The sequence below is a fragment of the Curcuma longa genome, chromosome 3, assembly GCF_044706935.1.
Source record: "Curcuma longa cultivar G26 ecotype Majalengka, Jawa Barat chromosome 3, ITB_CL_G26_1.1, whole genome shotgun sequence".
Lineage (NCBI taxonomy): Eukaryota > Viridiplantae > Streptophyta > Magnoliopsida > Zingiberales > Zingiberaceae > Curcuma > Curcuma longa.
In genome coordinates, this window is record NC_133863.1 from 8,240,044 (window position 1) to 8,261,801 (window position 21,758).

Here is a 21,758-nt window from a genome sequence, read left to right on the forward strand (position 1 = left end):
GAGGCAACAAGGGTTTTGGGGTTTCGGGCTTCGTCTTATATAGCGGTTGAACCGGATTCTGGCCGGACTTCTTAAATCGACTTCTAACCCGATTCATTGGTTTAGTCAAACCTTATAATGGCGAGACGGGCCGTTCGGCCCACTTCGCGGCCCGATTAACCCACAACACCTGCCAAGTTCGAACATTTTTTTTCTAATAATTTTGATTAAAAGTTATTATATATATTATATTATTTTTACCAAAACTACAACAATATTGGTTAACTGATTTTTATTAAATTAAAATAATTTTAAATCGAGCTAGATTAATTTTGACCAAATTATAAACGAGTATTTCAATATAGTATTATCTTATTGGTTATAATTTTGATTAAATCTGAAATTTTTAGTCTGCGTGATTTTAACAAAGAAAAAACTATAATAATATTAGAATAAGGCATTTAAGGATGAAAATAAGATGAATTATAAATGTTATGATCACTAGGAGCGGATCTCGATTAATCATATCTGAGCGTGGTTCATTGTGCGATGCTTAGGACACAGAAAGCTCGAATCGAGCCGACTCCTCAAGAAGGCCGAGTCTTGATCTCAAATCAAGTCGAATCCCCTGGAACACTCGAGTCAGAGACCAAGCATAATCCTCTCGAACACTCAGAGCTGAATCCCCTTGAATGGTCGAACTGAATCGACCGACTCGATTCGGAGATCAAGTCAGATTCGCAAGGAAACAAACCTCCCGAATCGAGTTAGCCCCGCATGAATGCTAACTTTGGAATCCGATCTGAATCCTTGAAAGGGACTCTCTCGTTTGAGCCGAGTCAACCCACTCAGCTTTAAGTTATGCCGACTCCCCAACTCTGCCTTGACCCGATCTTGATACTTTTCAACTCTCGTTACTCCTCTCCATCAAAGGCCACTCCTCCCATTATACGGTATGAGTAATGTCTCCTTGACACCTCTGCTACTAATCATGGTAATACTCTGACAGATGTATGTGAAATGACCCCTTAATTGCAAGTCAATGATAGGACATAGGCTCTGAATATCTCATTCCTTCTGACAAGGCTCTACCGATGATGGGACAACCACCTTGCTTATGACGTGACCTGACGTCTATTACAAATATATAAGATTAGTCCTCCTACATAGGAAGGTATGTGCTCTCATAATTTTCACTTTTCATTCTCTTTCTTTTCGGTCTTCTTCCTACTCCCTCACGGACTGAGTTAAGCATCAGAATGATCGCGCAGGGCAACCCCTGACCTTCCTTCTCACGATCGCTATGATCACAGGTTTCTTCAACTTCGCGGCCTCTTCTTTGCACGACCTCCTTCGACCTTGGTGCTGAGAAGCATCGGCGCATCCAAGAGCGGATCTCAACATGAACAATACAGAAGATAAATATTATTCTTCTAATTTTTACCTTTTTTTTTTGTCAAATATCATAAATATTTGTCCGATTGGCTCTCGTGAGTTAGTTGTTATAATTCTTATAAACTCGTATAACTTTTGTGACATGCGTATTTATTTTATTTTTAATTTGATTGCATTTTAAGTAATGAATTGAAGACGCGAACGTACTCATTAGCTATATGCAACAATCAAACATTCTAGAATTATTTGTTTCACTCGTTTTTACGGTCTTTCAAACAAATCATATAATCATTTATATTTAAATAAATTTCATATTTATTTCATATTATTCATTTAATGTGCACTTTATCACAATTTCATATTATTTAATTAGGGCATCCATTTATTGATCGTGTATGTATATATGCGTACTATCTTAAACGTATCTTTCGAAGTTTTTCTTTAATAGATGTAATCTTCATTTTCTCTTTAATATTTTTATTTTTTATTTTAATTATCCTTGTACATTAGTACAATTATCTTAACATTTTCATCTCTATAATTTCTATGGATAATCAACATTCAACTTTATATAATTCAGATATAACCCTATTTTTTTTACCCCCGGAATATAGCTGAGTTGGTTACGATAGAATAGAATTGCAGAAAGAGGATATGGGTTCGAATCTCAACGAAGTCAAGCAATACCCTCATCTGTTGTGACCAACTGCAGTTTCTTTCTCGATTTACCTTCTTACAGATAATCGTGGTCCTGATCATGTGACACCGCTAAGATGATAAATTCAATCTTTTGTAGAAGATATTTTACAAAACTTTATTTAAGTCTCAGAAGACTTCAAGATTATAAAAAATGAATGATATTTTTTCTTTATTTTAACCGTCTTACTTACGTAATATCTCTATTAATTTCTCTATTTTTTTTAAAAAAATAATCTTAAATATTAAAACTTTAGTATTAATTGAGTAAAATTCAACCATCTAAATTATAACAACAAATTAAAAAACAATCGACAACTGCAAATGATACAAAGGTAACTAGATGAGCTGATGGAAGTTGTATTTATTTATTTTTCAAAATTACAAAACATCCTAAATATCTAATATTTCAAAGTCAAATTGTCTTCTTCAGTTTTATTAACGAAGAAATGTGTCATAATATTTACAGACGATAATATAGAAGGGAAAAAAGATTTTTTTATTCGGTCTTGAAATAAAATATTAATTAAGTATTTTAAAGAAGAATTATTTCTAGGCATTAATATATTACTTTAAATATTCGAACCAAACAGTCACCTTCTTTCTCCTCCAATAGATTTCAAATGCAAGAAGTCGACGACAGCCACATCTGATTCACCTCTTTGTCTCATCCTTCTCGTTCCTTTCCTCAGACCACATTAATGGCGAAAGCTATCGCCGTGAGCTCGTACCCGTTTTAAGCCCTAGTTTGGATTCAATACAAGCCCAAATCGACGCGAACCCAACTCAATCCCGTTGCTGAGCCAAGGAAAAAAAGTTATGGCAGCGGCTGCTCCTCGTTTCATCGTCTCACGACTTCCATGATGAACAGATAGATAAGCCTCGCTTGCTTCCCCGGCTATCCTTCCTATCCCACTCTCGTCTCTTCCCAAACCCCACCTTCTTGCAATTTTCTCTTGTTTTTCTCAGCGGTTTGCATCTAGGGTTTGTTTTTTCTTCGAGGGAAGAGTTTCCGTGACAATGGCGGAGCCGAAGAACCGATGGACGTGGGATTTGCCGGGGTTCGAGCCGAGAAGGTCGGCCGAGGTCGGCGAGGACAGGGGCTCCCGACCCTTGGTCAGACGATTGTCGGTTTCGCAACCGTCTCTGACTCCCCGCCCAGGCTCCTCGAAGAAGCCGATTGCCGTTCGGCTCCAGAAGCTGGAAGAACAAATAAAGGTTCGATTTTTCTCGTCCTCTCCCTTTCTTGTTGGATTTATCTTCCTTTCCTCTTTTGGAATTGGGTTGTTAGTCTCACTTCCTTTAGCAAAGTTATCATTTTTTAAGCCAACGATAAAGAGGTCAGAGGGTATGAAATAGCTCGACCAAAGGGAGAGGAACGAGTGAAACGACGTGTGAGACCAAAGGGAGAGGGTATGACTCGACTGACTAAGAGTAGAGTGAATGGCCTGGAATTAACGACCGAGCAAATGATTTGGAATGTCAAAAGTTGAGTGCCAGCAGCAAGAGGTCTAACATATTCAACCCTTACTATATATTGGGAAAGATCTACTCTTATATAAGTGAATTTAGCCTTTCAAGCTCTAGCTCTCTTATTATACAATTTACTATATTTTAGGCCATGTTATACTATCTTTTGTTTTGTCCATTCACGACTACTTACTTATCTTATATGCCATTAACTACTGTTGCAGCGAGTTAGTTAGACGCGTGTTCAGTCGCTTCCTCTCCAGTTGGTCTAGTTCCTGCCCGGTCGAGTTATATTAAATCTTATCCCAAAGAAATATATAGTAAGGTAGGGCCGAATTTACTGTAAAGGAGATAAATAGCCCCAAGAAGATAAATAGCCCCAAAGGCGTAGACTAACTGTATATAATATAAGATAAGTACCTCTGCTATGCCTCTTTGAGTCGAAAATAGACCCAAAGGCTATTTACGACTAATCTGCTATAATAAATTGCCCTCAAACTCTTTTCTCTCGTTAGGTACAACAAACATTAAAAAGCAGCGTGTAAGCGTGATATATAGTAAGGGCTAACTCACTCGTCCCTTACCAGTCGCCCCTTGCTTTATGAGTTTCATCCGGTGAAGGCTTATAACCGCCTTGGAGTAGCTTTTTTCCTTTCCCATTTATTGTACGGGGATTAGGTATTAGGTAGTTGCTACCCCGGGCCTCTTTTATCTAATAAGCGCTACACCTCGTAAAGTAATTGAATAGCCTGATAGCGTCCGAGAGCACTTTTTCGAGTGCCTTCTTAGCTCACCTGCCTCCTTAGTTCTACCCAGACCCGTGGAAGTACCCAATCCTTCTCTACCGGCTCGAGAGGAACCCAAGCACAGATCCTTCTTCCAATGCCGACCGGGGCTCCTCCTGCACCAGCCTACTATAATATAAGTTCCTCATGGCCTCCGATTTCCTTGAATCTGAAGCAGGGGCAGAAGACGCGAGGAGTGAGTGGGTTCGATTCCATATTCCCAGCTACACCCACTGAGCACTTATAGGGAAGCTCCGCGTCACTGTGCGTCACGGGTAACTTGATTGCTTAAATTCAGTTGAAAAACCTCAATCCTTCATTCTTTCCAGCAATCCGTCCCCTATCACACCCATTGTGCTTAGAAGTTGGACCCCATGTATTTGTCACCTACCTTTTCTTTCTCAATCCTTCTCTGATCGAATAGCGCTATGAATGATTCTTTATCTCTTATTCTTTTGTTGTCTTGTCAGGGATAAATTCCAATCTCCGTTGAAGAAGGCAGAAGAGAGGTCGCAAAGTTATATGAAGCAGTCACTAGAAGGCCGATGCTAGAAGGCGAATGAAGCGATGCACCGAATGATAGAGAAGTCTGGCCATTCCAAGTAGTATAGGTCCCACACAGCTGCTAATGATGGTGAGAGCAACGTGGAATAGAAGGAGAGGTGCAGGCGGCCTGTCAGGCGAATGGTGAGTCGGGAAAGTCTCTCGTTAGCTGGCACTCTACTTGAGCTCTGATAAGAGAGAGGATAAGATTATAAGAGCAGTATAGCTCTTTCCGTAACACAGCTAAGTCTATCTATCACTAAAGAGCTCAGTCTTACATAAAGGAAATATAAAATATTTATAAGGAAGCCGATATATATATATATATATATTTGGATCTCAGGGAAGCCTTTCGCTTAGAGACCTGCGATTCGATTTCTTCCTCGAGGGGAGTTGTCTCGGGTGCAGGATAATAATCAATGCATTAGCTCGGGAGAAGCAGGATTTCTTTATCTTAGCTATCCGCATTCCCAGTTGATTGACTGCACACTTACCCGTGAGAATAGACCAGGGCCCCTTTTTGATCCCTGCTACCGAGGACACCATTGAAGACAAATGCCCGATGAGGACATAGCATGTAAGGAAAGAGCTGGAGCTCGAGTTTGACCTGAGTAAGGCGCTAGTTCACGTGCGTTCTTGCCTCTCTTTAGACTTGCTATTTGCACATAGACTATCTGGGGGGGGGAATCTCAGCGGGGGGACTCTTCTTTATATGCTTCTAGGTCTAGTTGCGATGGAGAAAGTGATGACTTATAGGTCTCTTACTCTTAGGTGGCTAGAACTGGTCTGAGCCCTTAAATTGTAGTGCTGGGCAGCGCTCTTGGGACGAGTAAGAGTATAAAAGAAAGATCCAATTCATTCCTCGTACGCAAGAGGTGTGAGAATTGTAGCTGGCCCATTCGAGATGAGTATTGTATTTCTCAAACAAGTCTGAATTCCTCTTGGTCTCTTGAAAGCGGTCTTTGACGCTAAGGTCGGGCACAAGGGAATGAGTGCTGGCACCGGGATCACTTTTGCTTGCTTATCCGAGAGTTAGGAAATCCATTATTAGCTTATAGAAAGGGGTCCCATTTCAAAGATTCAGTAGGTGCTGAATGAATCCCGAACTACCTTATTCTCCACCTCTAAAAGAAAAGCTAACCGATCCACAGGTGCCCATCTCCAAGGTCCCATAAGTCAACTCTGTCTGGATGCTGGAACCTCTGGATCCGCCCCTCCACAGAACCTTACCTTCTCCACATCCTCCGTAGCAGCTGCTTTCTTTTGAGTATCAGACTTCCCAGTGCGATCTAAGAAAGTTTCCGTGAATAGGATAAATGCTTTGCCTGTGCTTCCCCACAACCTTGCAATTTGCTATGTAAAGACTCCACACCTTTCTATGCTTTCTCGGAATTGGCTTGATAGGGCCTCCACTATTTAGAAGAGCAGCTCTTGGAATGGAACGAAGTGAACCGCTCGTTCCTCCTCACTTTATTTTGACCCGTGAACTGGGTTTCATTTAATTACCTCTCCTGTGGGACCGCCCAGACCCTCCGCACGTTCCCCCTTAGTGCTTGTCCAGAGCAAGAGAGCATTTAATGTAAAGTCTACCTCTCCCTTCTTAAGAGAGTAAGCTAAAGGAGGAAGGATAACTCCCGTAAGTTGGAATAGCTCTTCTAATAGATCATGAACTTCTTTTGCTCCATTTTAGCCTTACGAGTGAAGGAGTTGAGTCCTGTCCCAGCTCTTACGGATGAGGATGTGAAAGCGGATCCCTGCACCTTTGAGGGCTGGTAGTTCGGTGACCAATCCTATTTAGGAGAGTTCCCCCACCCTGGCTTCAATATGTCAGAAAAGAGCCATGGCAAGATCAAATATAAAAGTGGTGCCTAGCATTAGATCCGTCCTCCTAGCTTATCTAAGTGGCATTATCAAATAAATTAAGTGCTGTGCCCCAGACTTATACTTGAAAAAGTCTCATACGCGCACACTGCTTGAGCTAATTGTCCACATATGACCTCGCACCCGCTCCCTGAGTGCTATTTTATCTGCCAGGTAGAGAAGAAGGAGAGCTCAAAAGAATGGAGGTAAGCAAGCGAACCCGGAACTTCCGAGAAAGCATTCCTAAACGCCTGTCATGTATACTCACTGTCAAAGCCTTACTTGCACTACTTTGAGACCCTCGTATCCTAGTCGGAAAAGAGGGGGCCTAGCATTGCGACATGAACTGTACGCGTGGCCTGGTCGTCCGGACCAGCACCTAAGTCAAGTATGGAAGGAGGCTATCTGTGCGATCTTTCCACTATAAGTCAAGTATTCCTTGCGGAGGGACCCTAGCAGAACAAGAATCAGTCGAACCCGTGTGATGCTTCCCTACCCTACCCTAATCCTAGAGAGGAAGAAGTGGGGGGCTCCTAAGCGCATTCCTAAGAATGTGTCTTGACTTCTGCTCTGCTCTTTACCTTAAGAAGGGTGCCAGAGTCACCTACTTAATTGTGGGTGCTCATCTCTGATTCCTCGTCCCAAGTTCAGTGATTGGGGCCCCTACAGTACAGCCACAAAACCTATCCCATGAAACCCATTCAAGAGATTAATCCATAGGTTAGATAGGAAGTGGATTAACTATGGGGAGGTAGGTCGAACTGATCTCATTTGCCTTGCATCTAAGCTCGATGCTCGGGCAGGAAATATATATACAGGCCTCTGCTGCCCTTTCTTTGATAGCGTATCGTATCTATATAAGAGTATTGTCAGCAAGCAAGCATAAGCAATCGTCCCCACATCCCATCCATTATACTGAACTCCCATAGTAGGTGGAAAATGCCATCCCAGTCGTTTCGTTTTGATCGTTCACCGCCGCCACGTCTTGTTTTACTAAAGCACCTCCTTCTACCGGTGCACCGCCACATCGACATCGAGATTGACCAGGCTCTACCTACTGGCGCACCGTCTGTCTGCGCCCGCTGTCCTTACTTTCCCAACTGGATCTACCGCTCAGTGGGCTCTCCAACCGTGAAGTAGTCTTCGTTAGCGGACTCTACTGCTCTTGCTCTCCATCTCATTGGTTTACTTGCTTCTAAGTATGAGCGCATCTCTTTCACTTAGACTTTTTGCTTTGAGCTCGAGTCTTCTTTCCAGTTCCTTTGCTTTGATCCCATGAATCTGCCTTCCCTCTTTCCTTTCTTTCTTATTCTATTCCTTTTACCCGAGCCGAATGCACTACCACGCGCTAGCTCCCAACTGATTGAATGGCATGAGATCCCGACTGACAAGGCCGGCATGAGAGACTGACACGACAAAAGGCATGGGAAAGACCAGCGCTGACCCGGGCTATTCGACAAGTGAGTCTAATCCCTGCCAAGTATCACCACGCACGACCTGTCAAATACAACACAACCCTATAAGGAGCTTCCTACACCAACAAGCAACAAGTGTAAATGCTATCCCACAATCAAAGTCTTGGCACCGAAAGTCTACCACAATGTCTTGGCTTGGGCTTGGCACTGAAGTCCACCTTCCCTTTGCTAAACTGTCTTCGCTCAAATGCGTCGTTTCCTCGCTGCTTACTCCTCACTTCATTTCACTACTATACTGTCCTAAAGTGAACCTGAACCAGCTCCTACTCTCTTTTATTTAACTAACTATATGTCCAGAGCTCCACATTTAATGGCATTCCAACAAGGGTTCTGGCATTCCGGCTTATATCTCACTCATCGTCTGGGTAATTCCTACAATTATACTCATCGTCCTGGTTCCGATCTGGTATGGTAGATGGTAGCTCGCCTCTGCTATTCTTGACATCTGCTATTCTTGGCAATCTGCGTCTCCGCTCCTCAATAACAAACAAAGTCGTGTAAAGTCCTCTCCTGACCTCTCTCTATCTGCTTCCGCTGTAGTGTAGATAGTTGTCTCCCCCGTCCGAAGTTATCCTCAGTCTCCCCTGTTATATTCCCATTCCGTGGAGTCCAATCCAAGTTGCTTTCCTTCCCGCACTCATCCCGTCCCATCAATCAATCTTTAATTTGCAAAGTTGCGCGTGGAAAGAAGATAGAACAGTGACGAGCGAGTGAAACGACGCCTTGACGAGCGGGAATTGAACCCGCGCTATTAGCTATAGAAGATTCACACGCGTCACGGGTTGAAGAGACTTTGGAATTCACTGCGGCTTCTTTCATTCCTCTTTCTTTCTATCGGCCCCGAACTCTAGCTTAGTTTAACTGAACTTAGAACTAGAACTGAACTCCCGTGGTAGCGTGCAGCTGTCCTCCCTTGCTTGCGTCCCCACACCCCGGGTCGAACATACCTACTATTGGATTTGAACCAATGACTACTGCCGTATGAAAGCAGTACTCTCACCACTGAGTTAAGTAGGTCCTCACTTCGGGAATTATCTTATCTTATATATAGAGAATAGAATTTACAAGCAAGCATGCCACTTATTATTTAATAAAGAAGAGACGTGAATTTAAGAAAGAAAGAAGGAAGTGTGTGATCATTAAATCTCTATCTTGACAAGAGTGAGTCCATGGGCAAGAGTTGGTAGAGCAGAGTGAGAGTAGAGTAGTTGGTAGATAGCCTCGGACCGAAGCGAAGCACCGAAGCAAACTCAAGTTTAGCGTACTCGACCGTCCACCACATGCTTGAAAGGCTAACTCCGCCCCCCTTTCAGCCCTTACCCGAAGAAGGGGATAACGAAAGACGTCCAGGAGCGACTAAGACAGGAGCCGTGAGGCGTGCCTGCCAATCAAGCTCATTCAAGTAGTGCCAGTCGATGGGTAAAGGGTTGTGAATCCCGGTATTCTATTCTTGTCTTGAGTTCCGAAGTGAGCAAACATTGAACTTTGGAGTTCGCCGAGAATCTTTCTAATATCTAATGTGAGGCCCTTCTTTCTCTTTGCTTTCTCTGATCTCTGAGCCCTGGTCATCATTCATTCTCTTACTTGAGCACTTGAATCAGCAGATCACATGTCTCCTCGCTTAGCCAAGAATTAGGAGCTAGCACCCTGCCCTACCCACTTTCCTCTCTTCCTTTCCCCCACATCCACTTCGCACCGCCCTGGCACGACCAATTCCTGAATTCAAACTGCCCGACGATTCACTCAAAGTACGTGTTCCTGCTTTGCTTAAGAGCTCACGAATGCCTCTAGTACCACACTTGGTTCAAGCATATCTTTAATTTGTAGTGGATCCTACTGATGCGCTGATAAAGATTTGTAGTGGATCCTACTGATGTGCTGATTGCTGATAAGGCCTAAAAAAAAAGTAAATTCCATAGATAATTTCTTATAGTTTCTTTAGGGCCGAATTTACTGTAAGCCCTCAAAGAAAGATAAATTCTATATAAGTTTTAGTCGTAAATAGCCCCAAAGGCTATAATTTACTTTTATATTAGGCCCCAAAAATCTAGTAAAGGAGATAAATAGCCCCTTTGGCGTAGACTAATCCGCGGGGCTATTTATCTCCTTCGGGAACTTATATTATATACAGGCGGAATTTAGATTGATTTGAAGAGTATACTCTTCAATGCACTACACTATATATGGGCAATTTATACTCCTCTGCGTAGCAGAGGAGATAAATAGCCCCAAAGGGGCTATTTACGACTAATCCGATCGACTAAGACTTATATGTATGGCGGCCCTTACTATATATTTTAACTTATGAGGTGCACCTAAGCCACCTACCCACTCATCAGGTGTTCAGCTGACTTGCACAGAAAGACCCCTAATTCGGCGACCCGAACGTAAGCTCTTTCGTAGTTTTGAATGGCAGCACCCCAAAAAAACATCAGTCTAAATTTGAAGATTACATCAGTATAAGTTTCTTATTGGCGCCATTGACCCAGATATATATACTGGCCATTCACGACTTCATTCTTTTCTCGTTCGCACCTCTTCATTAATCTTGCTTCGCTAGTGAAAGCTAGGGCTTTTCAAGCCCGATTTCAAGCTCGATTTGAAGGCTCTTTTGAAGTGCTTTCAGTAAGGAATCATTAATATGATTTATTAGAGCAGAGGAGCGATCACGAGGCAAGAGAAATGCGTTAGACTAGGGAGTGTTAAGCATCTAGCAATAGACCACTAGAATCTTGACTTTTGAACTATTTAGCTATCTCCCCCACCTTTAGTGCAGACCTTCGCCAATCAAATTCTTTCGCTGTGATTCGCCCGTTGGATGACCGGCTTGGCGGGTCGAGCGCTAAGCTCCGTGACCCATAGTTGCCCAGCACATTGGCTCCCGTAGCTACTCTATCTCAGCAGCCATTCCTACTTAAGTTGGAGAAGATCGACTCATTATAACGAAACAGCGAAGTCGCGAAGTCGAGAGCACTGACATAGATACGCAACCGAAGTTCAGAGGCCTGGTTCTGGCATGAATGGCAAATTAGCAAATGCACTCAGCTAGCTTTGTCGAGGACTCGTACAAAATAAAATACATTGTGTTCGATATCTCAACCGCTAAGGGCAATGGCGGAACAAAGGCAGTTACTTTGAACTTGAACTTGATTGTACCATTACAAAGAGAATGAAAACAAACTTGAACTTTGAGCTTGATTGTGTTTTGTCAATGAGGTTCAAGGTAGTAGTATCCTGTTTTTGTAGAAAGGTTTTATAGCAGAACGCTAATAAGAAAGTTTTCACTAGCAAGCAAAGGTTATAAATTACTCAGTAATTGTTTGAGAAGAGTTTTGTAAACCTCTAAATTGCAAAAAATTCCAACCAGAATTCTCTCTTTCACAGCAGTGAGAATGAGGTGCCAAAATGTGTGAAAGGATGAAGCCCGCTATTGTTTCTATCAGTTTGCTTCATATGACTCCATCGTTTGAACGATCTCAGGCATTCACTTCAAAGTATGTAAAAAAAAGTTCAAATCAAGGTACTCAAGAATGAACAGAATAAGAAGACTATTCAGCAACAGAGGTTGTGGGCACTATAACAAAACTAAGAAGAGAGACAATCATGAAAGGACTAAAAACAACAAGTTACGAGCCTAAACTATTTGAGGTTAACTACGTCAATTTATTCTGTCATTGAACTCTTACGATACAACAAGAATAATATCAAATTTGTCATTTCGGGTATGGTAGATAGACGTATCTTTGAACTCCCTCCATGCCTAATGCCTTAATTGATCCAAACTTATCTAAATATCACGTTTATTTGTCATTGAACTTGATAGGTATCCAAATTATTTTGATATATTTTCTCTTATGTTATCATCCTTGTAACTACACATAACTGATCTCAGATACAAAAATTATGTTTGATTTTTCTTCTTAACCTCACAAATTCATCTTAGATTTTTCATATTTTTGCTATATTAAAATTTTGTGATATTTGCTAAATGCTAAACATCGACAGAAAGTATGATCAATTGCACAACAGTCTCATAAAATTATAGTTTTTACCTAAGACGAAACATTTCGCACTATTTTAGCTCTCCACTCTATTTCCATCAGCCTTATATTTCCTTCTTGTTGAAAAAATAGATTCATAGTATCAGCTACTACTAACAAAGGTTTTTGGCCATTCAAATGAGATGCACAAATGAGCCTTATCTTGACAAGGTCAAGGGTGTTGAATTATTCGAGTATTGTTAGTAGCTTTAGCTTCTTGTCAAATTCATCCTTATTTAGGTTTATCACTGTGAAGTTTCATTGTGGTGGAAGGAAAAATCCACAAAGAATAGAAAATTTTGTAAATTATATATGTAGAATGCAGTTGGCAATTAGAATGATGATGTAGGGGGGCATGTTTTAATAGGATGTTAGACATATGCTACAACCAGAATCGATTATTCAATTTGTTACAAGTACTTTTCCATTTGCACTATTTGATTGTTTAGGTTCTATAAGTAGTTGCCAGCTCAAGTGTTTCCATCTTATGTAGGATCTGCTTTTTTTAGGTATTTCCCCCAAAAAAATTGATTCCTGACTTATTGTTGACTATTAGTACAGATTTAGCAATTTTTCCCTCTTCTTCATTTATGATTTTGCAGATATAGATATGTCTGATCAGGCAGCAGCACCAGGTGGCCGGACAGTATTGAGAGTTGTTGCCGGGTGGTAAGTATTGGTACATTTAGTACTTTTTAATTCATATTTTGTTTTATAGCATATGTCTAACATTTACATGATTTTTAATGCAGTTTTACACCAGAGGGCCATAAAGTTGCCGCATATATTTCTAGTAAGTTCCGTGAGCGAGTATGTCGTTCAGGGCATACTTGGAGGCATGTCGATCAGGCCATGCGCAGCTTCTACTACGACGAGTTTTTGGTTAGTCATTTTAACCACCTTATAATGAAGTTTTTTTTATTTAGACTAATTATTTTTTTTCTTGCAGAAAAAATATACTTTTGAGCCAGGACATGAGCGGGAGTTTCAAAACGCCTGGAATGCTGCTGCTGGCAAATTATATAAAGATCTGCTATATAAATGCAGATCTAAGGGCACCAGACCATCTTGGATCCCAGAGGACATCTGGGCTGCATGACAAGCAGTATGGCAAGCAGAAAGATGGCAGGCAAATGCAGAGATAGCTCGGTCCAACAGAAAGACCGAGATAGCTGGCCCTAGCACCGGATCCACAAAACATACAGCTGGATCCCGCTCCATTGTGGAGCATACCTTAGACTTAGTAAGTTTACAATTAATATATTTTTAATTAATTATTAATGTCATTATTTTTATTTAATTGTATTTTTGATTTTTCAGGAGCACCAGTTACATCGTCCTCCTACTTGTTGGGAGATTTTTACAAAGACACACAAGTCTAAGGATGACACTTTTATTGATGCTCGCTCGCAGGCCATAGACGTAAGAAAATAATTTTTTTTTATTTATTTTACATTACCGGCATGTAATTATTTTTTCTAATCTTAAATTTTATAATAATTTATTTTTAAACAGGCTGAATATTCAGCTAGAGTTGCACAGGCGTCTGCGCCTGCAGTTGAGGGAGGAGAGAGGCAGGATCTCTCAACCGACAAGTTGAATGAGATCTACTATGATGTGGTCGGTGGGAGGAAGAAGAGCTCCACCCTCTACGGTCTAGGGTCCCAGGCTCGAGTCGTATATGATCGTGTGATGGCCCCTAGAGCCAGGGGTCGTCCCAGCGGATCAGATTCAGCGATAGAAGCCTTACAAAAAGAAAATCAAGAATTAAAGGATCGACTCGCGGGGCAGCAAGATCGACTCGCTGCATTAGAGGCGCAGGCAGAAAGTCAAGCTCAGCTTGGGCGGCAGATGGCGGCCTGGATGGAGGCCTTCGGCCAGACGCCATCGCAGCCTGCTTTTGATGCGCTGCGAGCTGCGATGCGAGGTGCGGACCCTGATACGGAGACTCAGGACCCTAATGCTCCTGATCAGTAGCTGTCTGCAAGGTAGGTTAGCATTTCTATTACTTTTAATTTTTTTAAGTTATTACTTGTAAGCATGCATTATTCAAAAACGTTGTTCTATTACTAACCTATCTTATTGGTTTTTTGTAGGATCTTCTATTTTGCATCGGCTGGTTTAGATATAATTTTGATCAGTTCTTGTATTTTGACATTTGATACAGTATCATTGTTTCCAGATATTTGTAATTATGTTATTGTATTCAGATTGTATCGCAGTACTTTGAAAGATTTGTGTTGTATTCACTCATTATATTAGTGTTGTGTTTTATCATTACCATTGTTGGTCTATTTGTGTAATTCTGTTATATTATATTATTTTTGTTGTCGTGTAAACAGGAAAATCAGAAAAAAAAATAAAAATATTTCAAAAAAATTTGATTATTAGCGACGGAATTATAAATTCCTGTGAAAACATTCCTTTGTGATTCTTGATAAGTCTCATATCAATGATTCTTTTTGTAAGAAGAATAGTTTACTAATTTACATTGTTTAAATCACTCTTTTGTTGTTACCTAGTTAAGCATTGTGCTCGAGTTAATTTGAGTTCAAATGCAGGAGACATTTGCATACTACACTGCGAAAACAGCCTTTGAACGACCTCTGTTGAATGGGGTGGCATATGCTGAGCGAGTTGTTCGTTCCCGGAGGGAAACATTCACGAGTTGGCAGGGGTGGACGATCATGACCATGAAAAGAGAGCCATCACCTGTACAGGATGAGTATGCTCCCGTAATTTATTCCCAGGAGACTGTATCTCATATTGGGGCACTTGATATGATGTCTGGCGCGGTTTAGCACTTGGCAACTTATTAATTCTGCCAATGCCTTTGTTCATTTAGCTTTTGTTGATTCATGCGTCTTATGTAGGAGGATAGAGAGAATATTTTACGGGCTAGGGCTACTGGGAAAGCTGTTCTCACAAAACCTTTTAGGCTTCTTAAATCAAATCATCTTGGTGTAGTTTTGACATTTCCAGTATATTATGCTGGCCTTCCTGAGGATGCAACAGTAGAACAACGTGTGCAAGCGACTGCAGGGTGAGATAGTGTTTTATACATGTACTTTAATTTATTCCAATGATGTTGGCTCTCTTCTACTAACATCTTATCTGATTTATGAGTAATACCTTCAAGTATTTAATGGCTTAAAGTAAATTTTCATTTGCCTCATGAGAGAACCTGCCTAATAACAAAGAATAAGTTGCCAATCTAGGCCTTATCAATAATGCATTCATTTTTCCTGAATGGGTTTAGAATTTTGCCATATCACTCAAATGAAAAGCTAAAAATATATCTTATTTCTTGATAAAATGGATTTTACTAGCAATGTAGCCCCATAAATTTGATCGGCAGGAGATTCATTGTAGATGATTCTAAATAGTTGAGAATTACAGCTAATTGTTGTATTGTATATCTAAACTGCAATCTGTTAGTCCTAATATTAGCTATATTTCTTTATCTTGTTTTGCTAGATACAAGCATTTTATTTTATAAGTTTGTCTTCAGACAATAGTCTTTTACCATCCTCCACCTTGAAATGCTTGCTTCCTCACAGATATCTTGGGGGTGCGTTTGATGTAGAGTCACTTGTGGAAAATTTATTGAGGCAGCTTGCTGGTAGTCAAGATATTGAGGTAAATGTTTATGATATAACCAATACTACTGAATCCCTGATCATGTATGGACCTCAAGATCCAGAGGGTTATATGCCTCTTTCACATGTCAGCATGCTTGATTTTGGAGATCCACTCAGGAAGCACCAAATGCATTGCAGGTTAGGTATTACAAATTAGTTTACACATGCAATTCTTTTTTCCCAGGCATTTCATGCTTGCTAAAATAATTGGTTGTATTATTCAGGTACAGGGAAAAACCTCGCCTTCCACTGTCTGCTATTACAACTCCATTTGGTATCTTTGTAATCATCATGCTTGGTGGTTACATAGTATTTACTGCAAAGAATCATTATGACAATGTTAAAGAAGATTGTCGGAAGATGGAAGAACTAAAAGTTCAAGCAGAGGCTGCAGATGTTGCAAAATCTCAGGTATGGCATTTCCTTTGGATCATGAAATTCCTCTTTTATTCATATTTCTAATTTCTTTCCTTTTGCTAATATGACAGTTTCTTGCAACTGTATCACATGAGATAAGAACACCTATGAATGGTGTACTAGGTATTGATCCTCTTTTTGCTGTCATTTTTTGGATTTATATGATTTGCTAGTGTGTAAACTGTCCGTTGTCAATTGTTATGGCAGGAATGTTAGACATGCTTTTGGATACTGACCTTAATTTAACCCAGAAGGACTATGCTCAAACTGCTCAAGTTTGTGGCAAAGCATTAATTTCACTGATCAATGAAGTTCTTGACCGGGCAAAAATTGAAGCTGGCAAGTTGGAGATTGAGGCAGTTCCATTTGATTTGAGGTCAAACCTTGATGATGTGATCTCCTTATTTTCTTCAAAATCAAGAGAGAAGGGCATTGAAGTAAGCCTATGCCCCTTAGGATGAAGTTCTTTTGAGTTATTCCACTCTCTCCTTTTCCATGACTAAGTGGTTTCATCAATGAATTTACTGCATGCAATTTCTAGTATGTTTCTTATGTGTTTGCTGATTACAGCTTGCTGTATTTGTATCTGATAAAGTTCTAGAAGTCGTCACTGGCGACCCTGGGAGATTTCGGCAGATAGTAACAAATCTAGTGGGAAATTCAGTTAAAGTAAGTCCTGTTTTTTTTTTTTCTATTATCTTTGGGTAGACTCTAACTTGAAACCTTGAGGGAGCAATTGATCTATCATTTTGCTTATATCCTGTTCATAACTCATTCGTACTTTCACAGTTTACTGAGAGGGGCCATATATTTGTTCAAGTCCATTTGGCTGAGAACTCAAAACCAGGTATAGAAGAAGTTTATGCTGGCTTAAATGGGCAAACGAGAGCAGATAAAGTTCATAATTTTAATACTTTGAGTGGATTTCAAGCTCCGGATGCTAGAAATAGTTGGGAGAATTTCAAGCTTCTACTTTTAGATGAAAAATTATCACCTGAGTTCTCAGAAAGTGAAGTGACATCCAAGAGAGCTGAGGAAAATGTCACTCTGATTGTCAGTGTTGAAGATACAGGGATTGGGATCCCCTTACGAGCTAATATGTTTGTCCTTAATTTTCATACACCTCAATTGTCATTTTGATTAATTCTTTCTTTGCCTGTAATTACTGTCCAGGAGACAACCGTACATCATATTTGTTGAAAAAGACTCATGGTACAGTACTGGTGTGGATGTTGACTTGCATGATCAACTGTTGTCACTTAAGCAGAATATAATGGTTGCATTCTAGAATTGCCAAAGGTCATACATACTCTTGCTGACCTGTGAATCTGAGAAAACAAAACCTGGTTCTTTTATCGATACTGTGATCATGAAACCTCTCAGAGCAAGCACCGTGGCAGCATGCCTTAGCTTCATCATGTGCTTGGTATAGAAAAGTCACAAAGGAAAGACATGTTGAATGGTCCAGCTAATCTGCACATGCACTCTATTAGCGGGGAAGAATATATATATTGGTGGTTGATGACAACAAAGTAAATCTTAGAGTTGCTGCAGGCATCCTTAAGAAATATATATGGAGCGAGGGTCGAATGTGCTGAAAGTGGGAAACATGCTGTTTCACTCCTCCAACTGCCACATAAGTTTGATGCCTGTTTCATGGATGTTCAGATGCCTGAAATGGATGGGTATGGATCATTTTTTTTTTCTTCACACAATTGCTGTTGTTATGATGGTAATGATCGATCTTTTCTGAAACTCAATTTCAAGTAGCCTAAATTAAGTGTTTGTCCTAAATTAAGTGTTGTGTAGCAAGAGGTTTCACTCGATGTTACCTTCATCAGATAATACTTGGACGGTGCTTGAGCATAATATTTATGACATTGGGTATGTTAATTTAAGTTTAGCTTGAGAATAATATGTATTAATAATAAATAAAATTTGTAAGCTTGATAAAATAAACATATAAGTCTCTTACATATTCAAGTACAGTTAGACTAAACTCATTTATTGAATGGGTGAGAAATCTAAAAGTTAACAAATGGACGCTCGAATTCAGATAATTACAGTAATGATAAAATACTAATAATAGTTAGGGTAAGTAATTTATCTGCCTAACTAACAAAACATATTAAAAATACTATAATATGATACTTAAATCATCCAAGTTGCTTTGGCCTAGTGGTTAAGGCGTGTGTTTGCTAAGTACATGGAGTTTCCCTAGATTAATTTTATCGTTTTTAGTTTTTTCCAATTTGCTGTAAGTTAATAAATCAGTGCTGTAAATTTACAGCGTTAAATTGATTCATGCATTCAGAATATTGTTTTCTTATTATTATTTATACCACTCGGTAATATTTATCCAGTTTTAAAATGTCAAATATATCTGAAACTACATCAGCCCTTTTTGATAAAAATAATTTATTATTATGTCTCATCTCTTAATTTGCTAGAAGTAGATTATAATACGTCCCCGGGACAATGGTGCAACAGTAGGACATCCGAGTTATGAACCAGGGACTCACGGTTCGATCTCCATCTACGACGTATTTACAAGAATTTTCTTCCAAATGAGAAAAGGATGTTGGCATCTGAATTGGACGCCGTATGTGCTTTCTGATTTACCTATCTTGATGCAGGAAGCCTCCTATCTTCACTGTTTCAGTTGTTCGGGGAAGGCATATTGTCCTTCACTCAGTCACCCGAGAAATCTTTCTTTCTCTAGCTGCTGTGTTAATTGATCTAATGGAGCATCGGATGCTGTGTATTATTTAGAGTTTTGTAACAATAGATGTAATCGATCTACCTTGATAGAATTGATTTATTGCACATCATTGACTTAGTTCAGTCTCCTGAAAGTTTACCTAAAAGAGAAAAACTAGTAAATGTATACCTAAACTAAACGGAAACTAACACAAAACCAACTGATCTCCGATACAACATTGGATACAGTTAAAAAATAAGAAAATGGGTGAAGATTTGTGTTACCAAGCAGCAATAAATAGAATCCAATAAAAAGCTGGCACAAGCCAATGGAACACCAAATCTACTCAAAAGTAACCGACAGTATAAGAATGCCCTGAGAACCAAGATGTCCGGGCTCTACTTCGGTTCTTATTCAATGCACAAGAGAACAGATTTAAGAAAATGAGAAAGGAAGATAAATATTTTCAAGTTTAGTTACAGAAACATCTTACAGACATCTTTTTATACTCCAATTCATTCCACTTCAATCAAAAGAAAAAGAAAAAAAATCAAGAAATTAGAGACAGAAATCTTTCTGCTACGTAGATAACTGAGTTCTAATGCATGTTTGGCACCCTACTACCAACAAACTTCAGCAGGGACACTTCTGTACAGCCCCTAGATTGCCCATGTTTGTGATGTTGGTAGAGATCCTTGGGATCTTGATGATTTGCATATGGACAATTTGGAAAACAAGCCAGGAAATCCATCTGCAGGCGGGCATCTTACTGCTGTCCAGAAATGCAGAAGCACTCCTTGCTCATCCGACATGTCTTCAACGATCTACAAACGATCAAAGCGAAGGTTAACCTTTTGCACCTTCAGTTTGGGGAGCTAAGGATCAACTGATCATAAAGACTTGAAATTGATCTTGAAGCTGAAACTCAAATATGAGTGCAAGTTTGTGCATCCATCTTTGGTTCACTCTGGGCCTGCAACCATACAAATAGTGCAAGAGGTGTTTACAAAATTGATCTTGAAGCTGAAACTCAAATATGAGGATGGTTTGTAAGCTTAGCTCACATTTAGGGTCAAACTTGATCAGTGTTCTGAAACTATGGAACTTCTATATAAACATCCAAACACCACGTTTCTTTCTACTTATGTTTATGAACACAATATAAGCAATTTTCCTCAAAAATCATTCGTGAAGGAACATTCTAAGATAGAAAAAAAAAATCAAAATTTTTAGCACGACCCTTCTGCAATTTTCTAAAACTACCTTTATGCTACACTGCCACCCAATTTTTCCACTGAAAGACAAGTTTGGCATCATATACAATTGAAACACAGTTGCACCTTCAAATTTTTTCCTTTTTTGTTATTCATTTATTATTTTTGAATATGATGAGTTATTCTTATGCAGAAAACCAAAAAACTAAAATAGACAACTTGAAAAAAGTGAAAAATGAGAATTACCATTTGTTCAGTAGATTCAGGTTGCTCATCTCTATTGTACTTCTCATATGCTTCATCATCATCAACAAATAAACTTGAATCTGACAGAAACAACTCCCGACCAGTGACACAAGGAGAAACAATCAATTAATCAATGATCTGCAGACAATGTTAATTTAACAACAATAACAAATGAAGATAAATTACCTCATGTGATCATTCTTTGCTCTATCAGCACGCATTGCAGCAAGTCCCGCTTCATTTTCTTCCATCTTTTTCCTTTTCCATTGCATCACATTGCAGCAACACGCTCTAGAGTGAGACAAATAAGACTTTTTTCATGAAATTGTGGGGAAAAAAATTGGAGCTGATGTAAATTGAGAGAACAAAATGTTAGTCAGCCAACAAGCAGAACAAATGTTAAACTTACCTGATTTTCAAGATATCTTTTCATTTAGAGTTCTCCTTTATTTCTTCCTAATTTTATAAGTCTCTCTCCTTTTCAAAGAGAAAAAAAAAGGAAATAAACAAAGAAAAAAGTGATTATAAATTCTTTTGCAACTTCATCTTTCTCCAAAATATAGGTGCCCCTTCATTTCCTAGAAATGAGACATGACTGTTGGTCAAGGAAAAGAAACAAATTTTGCAAGGTGATCACATTTGTTCTCAGAGTCTACCTGCCTACAAATAATGCTAGAAACCCTGGCTAATGTAGATTCGATTCCTTTATGGCTCCTAATACAATTGAAATAATGGTTTCTAAAAGACACTGTAAAAAGCACAATAGCTCAACTAAAAATTAGACTATCTTGCCAAACCCTTAAGTTCCACATCTCCTCTATCACACGATTCATGATAATCCAAATGGATGGGGAAGATAATAGTGTATGATTCGTCTCTCTTCGATCTCGATCACACGGCCCCGTCCCTAAAAATCTCGTCTGTGAATCTGAATCCTCTTCCTCCTGTTATTGTTTTCTCTCAATGATCGAAGAGAAAAATTCCCCAAGTGTCTAAAGTTTTGATCTTTTGGGAGCAGAGGAGGAAGTGCCTCGTCGTCTTTGTATCTGAATCCTCTTCTTCTGTGTGAAATGAAATCTCATCCTTTTCTGTCAATAATCGAGGGAAAAATCTTTCAAAGTATCTGAAGTTTCGATCTGAAACTTCGATCAGAAGTTTTGAGAGAGGAAAAGGAGGAAAGGCCTCACCTTTCCATCTTAATCCTCTTCTTCTCTTCGAAATCTGATCCTCTTTCTCGTGTTCTTGATTTCTGTCAGTAATTAAAGAAGAAAAAAACAAATCTAAGGTTCGGATCTT

General features: G+C 39.6%; 1 long non-coding RNA gene, 1 other non-coding gene and 1 pseudogene across 2 annotated transcripts; 1 reads left to right on the plus strand and 2 right to left on the minus strand.

Annotated features, from left to right (window-relative positions):
* Window positions 1-9,147: 9,147 nt before the first annotated feature.
* TRNAM-CAU (transfer RNA methionine (anticodon CAU)) lies at window positions 9,148-9,220 on the minus strand. The gene has a single exon. It is a non-coding gene; the product is annotated as a tRNA-Met (tRNA).
* A 5,578-nt stretch (window positions 9,221-14,798) lies between these two features.
* On the plus strand, window positions 14,799-19,073 carry LOC141823605 (putative histidine kinase 6; annotated as a pseudogene).
* A 454-nt stretch (window positions 19,074-19,527) lies between these two features.
* LOC141823961 (uncharacterized) lies at window positions 19,528-20,908 on the minus strand. The gene is made up of 4 exons (XR_012601420.1): window positions 20,872-20,908; window positions 20,649-20,753; window positions 20,463-20,542; window positions 19,528-19,975 (listed from the first exon to the last, which is right to left on the minus strand). It is a non-coding gene; the product is annotated as an uncharacterized LOC141823961 (long non-coding RNA).
* Between the last annotated feature and the right edge of the window lie 850 nt (window positions 20,909-21,758).